General features: G+C 44.9%; 1 pseudogene; it reads left to right on the top strand.

The window, feature by feature from the left end:
• The first annotated feature begins 1,131 nt into the window (after positions 1 to 1,131).
• LOC125961945 (40S ribosomal protein SA-like) lies at positions 1,132 to 1,871 on the top strand (annotated as a pseudogene).
• The last annotated feature ends 8,615 nt before the right edge of the window (positions 1,872 to 10,486 follow it).

Below are 10,486 nucleotides of genomic sequence, written 5' to 3'. Positions count from 1 at the left end.
CTCCTTTTCTTACGTTGAAACACATGTTCTGTGTCCTTTTCTCCTGTACTGGAAGCTCCTTGAGGGCAGGCCCGTCTATGCCTTTCATCTTTGGTGTCCTGGAGCCTAGTAAATCCCCTTCACGGGAGGTGTGAAATGGTTACCCAGTGATGTTCCCAAGTGGCGGCAGCCTAGAAGGTATGTGGAGATTGAACCAGAGATGTGTGGCTGAGTTGGGGCTCATGGGGGATCAGCTGAGCACAGACTTCTATGGTTTTTCCAACAAGCTACATCATATCCACCTCTTTGCTGCCTCAGAGAAGGGCTGAGATTTCGCATTAGAGAGAGAGGCATGGGGTTGGGGGAGCAGAAGTCAACCTGGAAGCAAACTTTTTGCAGAGCATATAATGGAGCCACACTGAGGCAGCAGATGAAAACGGAAGGTGAAAGACTGTGCTTAAAGTGAACTTGGAACTTCATTTAGGGATAAAAACTTCAATGTGGTTGAATAACATTTTTGAGATATTAACTGATTTTAAAAATCTCTCTCCTGGTAATCCTACTCCTTCCCTTGTCTCCCCACATTCTGCATGGCCTGGGGTGGGGGTGGGTGGATGACACAACTGCAAAAATGTAGACAGCACCTTGCCTTGCTACCCAGAGAGGAAGCCATACAGCATTGTGCTGGGTTCCCATGGTAACTTAAGGGAAACTTTCACCATGTCAGGAGCCCTTGATGTCCTGCAAATGAAGGAGAAAGATGTCCTCAAATTTCTCACAGCAGGAATGCACTAAAGTGGCACCCACCTTGACTTCTTAGTATGTATGTTTGTATTTATTTATTTTTGGCTGCGTTGGGTCTTTGTTGTTGCGCACGACCTTTCTCTAGTTGTGGCAAGCGAGGGCTACTCTTCGTTGCGGTGCGCGGGCTTCCCATTGCGGTGGCTTCTCTTGTTGCGGGGCACAGGTTCTAGGCGCACGGGCTTCAATAGTTGTGGCACGCAGGCTCAGTAGTTGTGGCGCACGGGCTTAGCAGCTCCAAGGCATGTGGGATCTTCCTGGGACACCAGGGATTGAACCCATGTCCCCTGCATTGGCAGGCGGATCCTTAACCACTGTGCCACCAGGGAAGTCCCCCACCTTGACTTCTAAATGGAACGGTACATCTACAAAAGAAGTGATGGCTTCTACATCATAAATCTGAAGAGAACCTGGAATAGCTTCTGCTGGCAGCTTGTGCCATTGTTGCCATTGCAAACCTGGCTGATGTCAGTGTCACATCTTCCAGGAAGACCGACTAGCGAGTGAGCTGTGCTGGTATCTGATCTGATCTGGGCAGCTTTCCGGGAGCCAAGACTTCTGCTGGTTCCTGATCCTAGGCTGCCCACCAGCCTCTCCCAGAGGCTCTTACGTTAACCAGCCCCATCGCCCCACATAACACAGCCTCACCTTTGTGCCATGTGGACATTGCCATCCATGCAACAAGGGAGCACCTCGGCACGTCTGATGTGGTGGATACTGGCTGGGGAAGTTAAGCACCATCCCATGTCAACACCCATGGAGGTGATGCCTGATCTCTACTTCTGCAGAGCTCCTAAAGAGACCAGGCAGGCAGGGCAGGTCACTGCTGGAAGGGCTGTGGCCGAGGAGGCACGTCAGGGTGAATGGACTACTCCAGCTCCCCACCTTACTGCTACTCGATCCGAGGTCACAGGCAGATGCGCAGGCGAGGTGCCCTCTGTGCCTGCTCAGTGGTTCGCTAGCGAGGCCTAGAGCGCTCAGCCGGCCGCTGAAGATGGGTCTGCACTCCCGCTGCTCAGGCCACCGAATGGGGAGGAACCACCATGGTTCCTCTGTTCTTCCCCAGACTCTTAAACAAAAAATGGAAATAAGGTTGATGAAAATAAACACTTTCTTTTAAAAAAAAATTGTAGAAGGCAGAAGGAAGAGCTACCTCCTTCACGGTTTCCCAAAGCCTAAACCCATTAAGGATATCTTTTGCGCCTCCAAAGCTAACCTGAAGGTACAAGGAATTCCTTTAAGGAAAAAACCTCAAGGGTGGAAAGTGTATTCCCCCGCTAGTGTCTTTAAAAAATGCTCCACAGGACTTGGAGTGGAGTCCTGGGGTGGCTGCCCTGACCATTTTCCTGGACAGAGTCAGTCCTAGAAGCTGAGACCCTGGAGAGGGTTTGCAGGCCAGGCTGGGGCCCATGGGAGCAGCAAAGGGAACTCACTGCTATGTCTCTGCTTGGCAAAGGCAGCCTTGAACCTGAGATGCTATGTGGACAGGCTCAGTAGACACCACAGATGGGACCTTCATTGACAGATGACTCAAGGACCAAATCCCCTCCAATCTCCCTCAACATTAGTCAAATTCATGGAGCTTTAATACCACCCTGGGGAAAATGGGGAGAGGAAACCCAGAATAAATGGAAAATATGTTTCTGACCATCAGGTCGAAATTAAAATAGAAATAAAGTTATAGAAAAAATTTTAAATTGTATATTTCTTAGACCACCATGTTCACAGATGAGACTCAGTCTGGTGACAGTAGCTGGGACCCATGTCAAAGATGCCAGCCCAACAGAGACAGTCCCCCAGGACGGCAAATGGCCTGGACCCAGAGAGGATGAATAGGAGAGTCGAGCAAGGGCAGGAGGAAAAACATCTCTGCTGGAGACAGAGTCATTTTGATCACACTGGCTGAGGCTCCTTTGTGAGGAGGGGTGAGGACATGGAAAAACGGTAGTGAGCAGTGTACTATCTTCTCTTTCCAAAGTGTGGGTCAGTTGTTTCAAGCAAATCTTCTTGGCAGCTTAATAAGAATCTGAGTTAAAGAAGTCTTCCAAGGATGCTTGTCTCTCACAGCGAGGACCAGGTGGGTTCTGCTCAGCTGTCGGTGTCAAGATCTTGGTGTCCAACGTGGGTACCACCAGGGGAGAAGCCTCCCTGTGTGGTCAGGAATGCCTCCCCAGCCTGGTTTATTGTGACTCATTTTGTTGCCTGGCATGTAGTAGGTGCTCGGTCAGTGTTGAATGACTGAATGAAGGTCTGACCTTCTCTGGAGCCTGCCTGCTCCTGGTCACTCCAGGGGAATAGAATTGCCCCTCTGCAGCCAGGCCCTCAGGCACCAGAGTTGCTAGTGATGTTTCTGGCCCATAGCTACCTAGATACCTGGGGACTGTCCAGGTGGCTCATCCTCCAGGACTGAGTCAGACAGTGCCTTATTTTGAAAGCCTTTCACCCCCAGCTCTTGCCCAAACACCCTGTTTTATAGGCCCATTGACTTTCTTCCCTTACTAGTCTGTAATCACTAAACCATGACAAATATATCTCCAGCACAATGCCTGGCAAATGTTTGCAGAATTAAATGATAATGTGCTAAGATCACACCAGATGAGCCCAGCCAATGAAAGCCAGGCAGTGCTTCCCAGACCTAGCTCAGCATCAAATGGCAGTAAATTCATCATCTCTGATCTGTGCTACTTTTCACAAGGTGCTTTACACGGCTAATAACCCCCATTTCTGAAGTCTTTGAATTTCTAGTAGGAAACATCTATGTCAAGCGAGCCAACCTGGCTGGTGTTCCCATATGCTCAGGCCAGAGCAGCAGGCTCTACCATGCACTATGGTGCCCTAAGTGGAAAGGAAAAGAGAGGGGAGGGGAGGAGTTTCTGATTATCTTCAAGGGATGCCTGAAGCTAAGAGAAAAACCATGAGGCTCAGCAAACAAACTGCAGCAGAGCAGATGCTGCAGGCCTAGTTAGCTGCCTCTTCAACTCGCTGGGGGCCTGTGACAGGGATCTTTCTGGTCCCTGGGCCAGTCCCTGGGGAATGAGATGATGAGCAGGTGCCCCCTGGTGGTCGTCCTACAAACTGCAAGGCTCCAAAAGCAGGATGGTCTCCAGCAGAGAATGGCGTGTCGACCCAGAGGAGCGGCATCACCTGTTAGAGAAAGAAAAGAATCAATCGGGACAGGGGAGCCAGAGTGCCTTAATTAAGTGCCTGACATAGTGGATGTCTTCTCAGTAAGTCTATGCCCAGTTAGTCTATGTGGATTGATTTTGTGATTACATCTTGAAGTCCGGCCACTAGGAGCCTTGATAAAATCTTTACATCTACATTAATCAGGGAATCCAGGTAAGCAGCACGGAACGCTTGCCAGATGCGTCCAGCAGATGAAGGCCTCCACTGAGGAGCTCAGTGTTCCCAGGGTCAGCATTAATTGTCAGGTTCAGTAGCCAAAAAGGACTGAACAGTGAGATTAGGGGTGGGGAGTCAGATGGGGCTAGCGTGGACATGCCTAGAGAACTTGCGGAGAAACCATCAAAGCCAGGGGCTGGAGAAGAGCCACAGCCTCCATTCCTGAGCTCTCAGCAACAGGAAGAACCCCCAAATGCAGGAGTGCAGAGATGGGGTCCAGAACAGGCCACTGCCAGTTGGCTCTAAAAGAGCATCAGGACTTTCCCAAAGAAGCAGCAATTATTTCACAGATTAGGACCTATCCTAACGGGGAAACCCAAGGCTCTTTTCATTTGCATACACAGATGAATCATTCTGTTAAGTAATAAATCTTTTTACAGTTCATGCACCAGGAAGTTAAGTGTTAATGTGATGCATTTAACCAAAGGGATTTTAGAAAGCAAGGCGTTGCATAGTTCGTAGGTAGACAAGACATGTGGGCAGATTTTTCTTACCATGAAACAAGTGGGTTGAAAATAATAATGATTTCATACCTCGAGCCCTGTTCAAGAATTTGGAGGACCAAACTCTAAACCTAGAGTCTAAATGATCATGTAGTTTGAACTGTTTCATCATAAAATTAGAGCTTGTATGTCCACAGTTTTTTTGCTTATGCCTGTAAAAGTTACCAAAGGAGTTGTTTACATAGTGTAGCTAAGAGTTTGCTACACGAGGGTGGAAAAGCACACCCTTGTTAACCAAATCAAAATTTTTAAAACATGAGCTAAATGTGCTTTATGTATTATAATGGTCACACACCCATTTAATGGATGATTACAATGAGGCTTTTAGGCTCTTGCTAGATGGTTCATCAAATGGGGAAAGAACACAGGGAACCTGGCTTTCCTCCATCCGTTCACGTGGAGGATGCACGTTTCACCATGTGTGTGCCTTACACAGTGCCCTTGAAGTCAGGGCTGCAGCAAATGTACTTTCTTCTGGCTTCTTGGAAAAGACAGGCCTCGAGAAGTGATTTCTGAGAAAAGCAATACCCCTCAATGAAAAACTGGTCATAAAACATAAAAGAGAACCTCCCCTCCTCTCACCAATAGTAATGCGTCTTCTGCTGTATCCTGCCTTCTAAAGGCTTCAAACGGTGAAAGAGCCGAATCTGAAACATTTGCCGCATTAAGGCACAATTGAGCTTAGCCAGGATCTTTATGGGTCTTATAAATATTTATATTTAATAACATCTGGAGTGAGCCTTAGTTTGGAAGCTCATGTTTGCTGAACGAGTCTCTTTATTTTGTTGTTGTTTTTTTAATGAGAAATGAGGTTCGGGAGGACACCTTTACTTTGGTATTCTACAGTTTTCATATTTGTTTCTCTTAGCATAGCTCACGAGAGCCAAGCTAGGTCTGTTTGATTTATTCACTTTATTACTAATCAAGAGGCAGAAAGTGAAGCCGGCTGGGAGAAAAGGGGCGAATGGAAGGTGGGCGCTCTCTTAGGGCTGGCTCACACAGCTGAGGGTTGCACAATTATCTGCAAATGTCAGGGCCCTACATCCACTTTTGCCCAAATTATATGACTGGCTGTCCCAAAGGTCCAGAATTTCCTCTTGAATAATTGCACAATATTCTTACTTCGTTTTAGCTGAGGAGGCTTAGTCATGGGAGTCGAAAAAATTTGTTGATCTCTTCAGGTTCTCCAAAAGCTTTTCAAGAAGTGATTTATCATTTTTGGACAGGTCAGCATCAGCCACGTTTGCATAGAGCAAGTAGAGCTTTTGAATTCAAAGGACAAAAATGTGTGGATGCAAACGAAGTCCACCCTCAATTTTTTGCACCCAGAGAAGGCGATTCAAAACTCACTGGTATTTGGATTGGAAGTGGGTTTGTGCTTTTCATCAAATCCAATGCTTGAAAATTTTGTGGATGTTCACTTCTAGCAAAGCAAGGAATCTTGCTTTGAAGACTGACTTAGAAGGAGCTAGAAAGAGATTTCCTTTCCTATCTCTTCTCTTGTTTATACCTCAGTAAAACCTGGTTGAGGGGTGGGGAGACGCGGGCAGGGCTTTCTTGCCAGCCCTGAAGTGTTTTAGGAGAAGCCATACTGCCCTTTCAAACGTCCCTGGAGCAAAAATGGCAGTGTGATTTATGTTGCAGGGGGCTCCCCAGCAGGGATGGATGCTGCAGAAAAAAACAAGTGAAAACTAGAAAGGATCAACATGTCAGTAAAATAAGGAATTAAAATGTTAGTGTTTCTTGCAGAACAGGGGAGCTGTCAACTTGGAAAGTAATTAAATGCTAAGTGCTGTCAATGAATTCGAAAGATTTGCCTCAGGTAAACCAAAGTGCAGATAATTGATACATACACACATACAGCAGGTACACAAGGAAGGATATTTTGATAGAGAAGTGAAGTGACTTACGCAAGGTCACTAAGGAATTCCATTCTCTAGATTGTGTTCCATAAAGCGTCTCTGTGACTACGGTCCTCTTATCATCAGTACGGACACTGTGTTGCCTTGAATTAGTTCCACAGGAATTTTTTCTTGTTTTCTGCTCAGATATGAGTACAAGTGCAAAACTTTAACAATTCCATTCTGGGTGCTGGCCTTTTCTAATGTTCAACTCCCTCTGGGTGTCACATCATCTCCTTTGAAAGAAGAGATAAGCCTCTACTCTATTATTAGAAGCAAATGTTTGAGCAAGTGATTTGTTTCCCACCTTCAGCTTGTCATCCAGAATGTGATGGAAAGTGAGAGTGAAACAAGATAAATGTCCCACTCCTTGACTTGGAAGTTGGTCTTTGTCCAAAGGTAGGAGACGCCTTCCGCACGAGATAGCAGGTAGAATTACACCTCATTTTCCTAATGATACAGGCACTATAATAACCTTGGAAAAGCAATCCTCAACATGATACCCATAGGAATATTTCTAATAAGTAACTTGAAATCATATAATATTCCTGCTGTGGTGCAGTGCAAGGGAACCGTGAGGAGATTAGATTTATTTTCTCGTGTTTTTGTAAATGAGGCTGAGAGGCAGGAAGAGGGGCATCGCCTACTTAATACTAATACTCTGACATTGTGTGACTATGTTCTTAGGCCCACATCCAAATGGTCCTCGGGCTGAGAGAAACCAAAGCTGAAAGCTGAGAACCATCAATCTCTGACGCTGAGCTTTTTCAGATGCTTTCTGAAAACTGAATATGCACATGCTGACCAGTGCATCCTGTGATTTCTAAAGTCTGGGGACTCCGGAACCCAGGGGGAACCCACAGAATCTAACCTTTGAAACAGAGACTCAAGTTTCAGAGATAAGACAAACGATTTTGCTTAGAACAGTTAGAAGAAAGCAAATGCTACTTTAATTTTGGGGTTCCACAAAATTCATTATGCACCAGAGAAAAAAGGATATTAAAGACATCAGCCAAGAATTTTCAATATAACAAAAATATTAGTAAAATATTAACACACAGCATCTGGTTGAGAAAAGAGTTACATTACTATTTTTCACTAAATGGAATAGGAACCTTTTAAGTCTTGACTGTTCTGTTGGACACACTTTTTTAGGACAGCCACCATATGTTGGGTACTTACTAGATAGCAGGCACCAAAGTAGGTACTTATAAGCATTATTTTGGTTCATCCACATGAAGTAAGAATTATTATTCCCATTTTCCAAATAGGAAAGTTGAGGTACAGAGAGGCCCCAAATCATGCAGTTGATGTGTGGAGTGGCCAAGATCCAAACCCAGGCTTGTGATCTTATCAAAATGCCCCAATTTAATAATTCAAGTCACCTCCCACACCAAAAACAATCAGCGCCTAACCCAGGTCCAGGGGAAAGCTCAAGTTCTCTGGGGAAACCTCAGGTGACCAGCCACCAGGAAGCGCTGTTCTAATCTAGACTAATGAAGAGCTGGCCTCAGTAAGTTTACCAAAACAAGTATTTCCAGGGTATTGTCAGAATTTGCTAAGAAGAAACGACAACGCATGCGATCATTATGAATATCGCCCAGAACATGAACCCAAAAGGCCAAGGAAAAGATGTTCACACCAGATTGAACTCAGGCTGAAAAAGCAACAGAAGAGAGGTCTGTAATTAGGAGCAACGAGTTCATTCAGGGAAAGCAGAGGGGAGCGTTTCTGACAAGCCCGGGTGCCAAGACCAATATTATATTAAAAAATAATTGAAGCTGATGCAAGGCTTTTGCAGATCCAAATTCACCGTGACCAGGAGAAGAATGGAGGTGGGGCGAGCAGTTGACGATAGCAACGCATTTTCAGTAGCCTGGGGAAGGAGGAGACAGAAGCCAGTGAAATTCAATATCCCAGAAGTTAAAGCCCGGTGCTTGTCAAAAACAAAAGAAAACACGCCTAATGGAGTAGAATAACAAAGAGAGCGCTCTGCATTCAGAGGGTATTGGGTCCTTCAAAGGTCTTTGCAAATAGTACTGGGAATCCATGGTTGTATACCTGTGAGGCATTGTTTGTGCGGGTGCTTTCTGGAGTGGACCTAGTCCTGACAATGGTAAGAAAGCACCAACACAATGATTGCATCCCTGGCCTCAAAGGGATTAGGCTCCAAAGCCACCTGGGAAGAGAACAACGCACCGTGATGGGGGTCCCACAGCCTGCGTGCTCTTTTTTGCCTGTAGGTGGGGATTTTCCGTGTGGTCTCCCAGCTTCCCTGTCTCTACACTCACTGGTTGCAGAGTAGCTACAGGTAAGGTGGGTATGGTTATAACAGACGGTCAGATATTTTTTTTTAACAGAGGATCGGTTTTCAGAGAATGAGAATATACTAACGCAGTGATCCATGAATTTTTTGGCTTACATACCTTCTAAAATAATTTGGAAAAACTTTGTAACCCCACCCATATTGTGCAGTTGACCTCTGAGTTTTTCATCATAAGTTTTCCATCATAAGTAATTGCTAAGTAATTGCAAAGAATGTAACTTCTGGCATATTGTACAATTTGACAATTCAAAATATAACTCTTATTAACTCTCTTAAATGTGTCCAGTTGAATGATTTAATACCCCCGAACATCCATTTTTAAATACAAATGCTTCTATTTAACATTGTACTTCCATTCTACTTCTCATTAAGAACCATCCAGTTTAATTATATTTTTGCGTTTGTATTTTATGATAACTCTTTCACATATTTCTGTGATAAATATATATGTGTGTATGTATATTTTAAATTTTATAAGTTTAAACTTTTTCTTCTGAATTGAGGTATTATTATAATTATTAATAAACAATTGACCACAAGATAAAGATTTTACAAATTTTGAAAAATAATTATAAAAAAATTATAAAAATTTTACTGGACATATGTATTAATGGGATAGAAGGGGATTTATATGTCTTGAATTGTTTCTCTGTTTGGTGCCCTGGAGGTTTTTACACCTGGGAAAATACAGCATAGTAAGGTTTGGTGGTGGTTGTTTGTTTATTTTATTTATTTATTTTTTATAAAATAGAAGAGGAAATGTTGTGGCAGTGGAGATGGCAAAGGGCAAAAGCAAAGACTTGTTCGCAGGCCAGTTAATTTTTAGGAGAGAACTCATGGAAGTTGAGGAGTTAGAAATTGATTTCCTTGGAATGATCCACGTGCAGGTACAAGAAGGAAAGACTGGGTGTAGAGGGTCAGGTTGGGACCTATAGTGCAGTTTGAAGATGGCTGTCTTAAACGGCGCTGTGTGGACTGTCATTTCCTCTTCCTGGGGGGAGTCAGGGAGGCCGTCCCAAAGCTTAGGATCCCAGGTGGAGTGGAGACGTTGGGCAAGCTCCAGCTTTGCCGCTTGTTAGCTGTGTGACTCTGGTAAGGAAGAAACCTCTCTGACCCTCAGCTCCCTCTTCTTTACAATTGGTGCAGGGAAGCTGCGTCTCCCACAGGGCTACTGCAAGGATCACGTGGCTAATACAGGCATGAGTAGATGTTGAAAGTGGCTGCTCAGGGCTTATCGGTTTCCTTTCCTATGAGAGAAATAGTGATTCTTCGGATTTAGCTGTGTGGACATGTATTATATTCTCTATAATTCTTAGGGACAAAGCACTTCCAAACAGTCCTCGGCCATAATGGACTCAGAGTCAGTACTACCAAGAAAGAGAAGCTTCACTTTGTGTGTCTTCATCCCTCTGTCTTACTATCTTGGACGTGTCAGGGAGGCAGCCTGGACCTCAGCCCCTTCTCTCTGGGGTTTGCCTTCCTCTCCTCCCCGTTCCTTCTTCTTTATTGGGGAGAACCTACCCTGGGCCGCAGAGTGCCCATGTTGGGCATATACAGCACAGTATTGTCAAACT

Source organism: Orcinus orca, chromosome 18 (genome assembly GCF_937001465.1).
Source record: "Orcinus orca chromosome 18, mOrcOrc1.1, whole genome shotgun sequence".
NCBI lineage: Eukaryota > Metazoa > Chordata > Mammalia > Artiodactyla > Delphinidae > Orcinus > Orcinus orca.
This window is presented reverse-complemented; position numbering and strand designations above follow the sequence as displayed.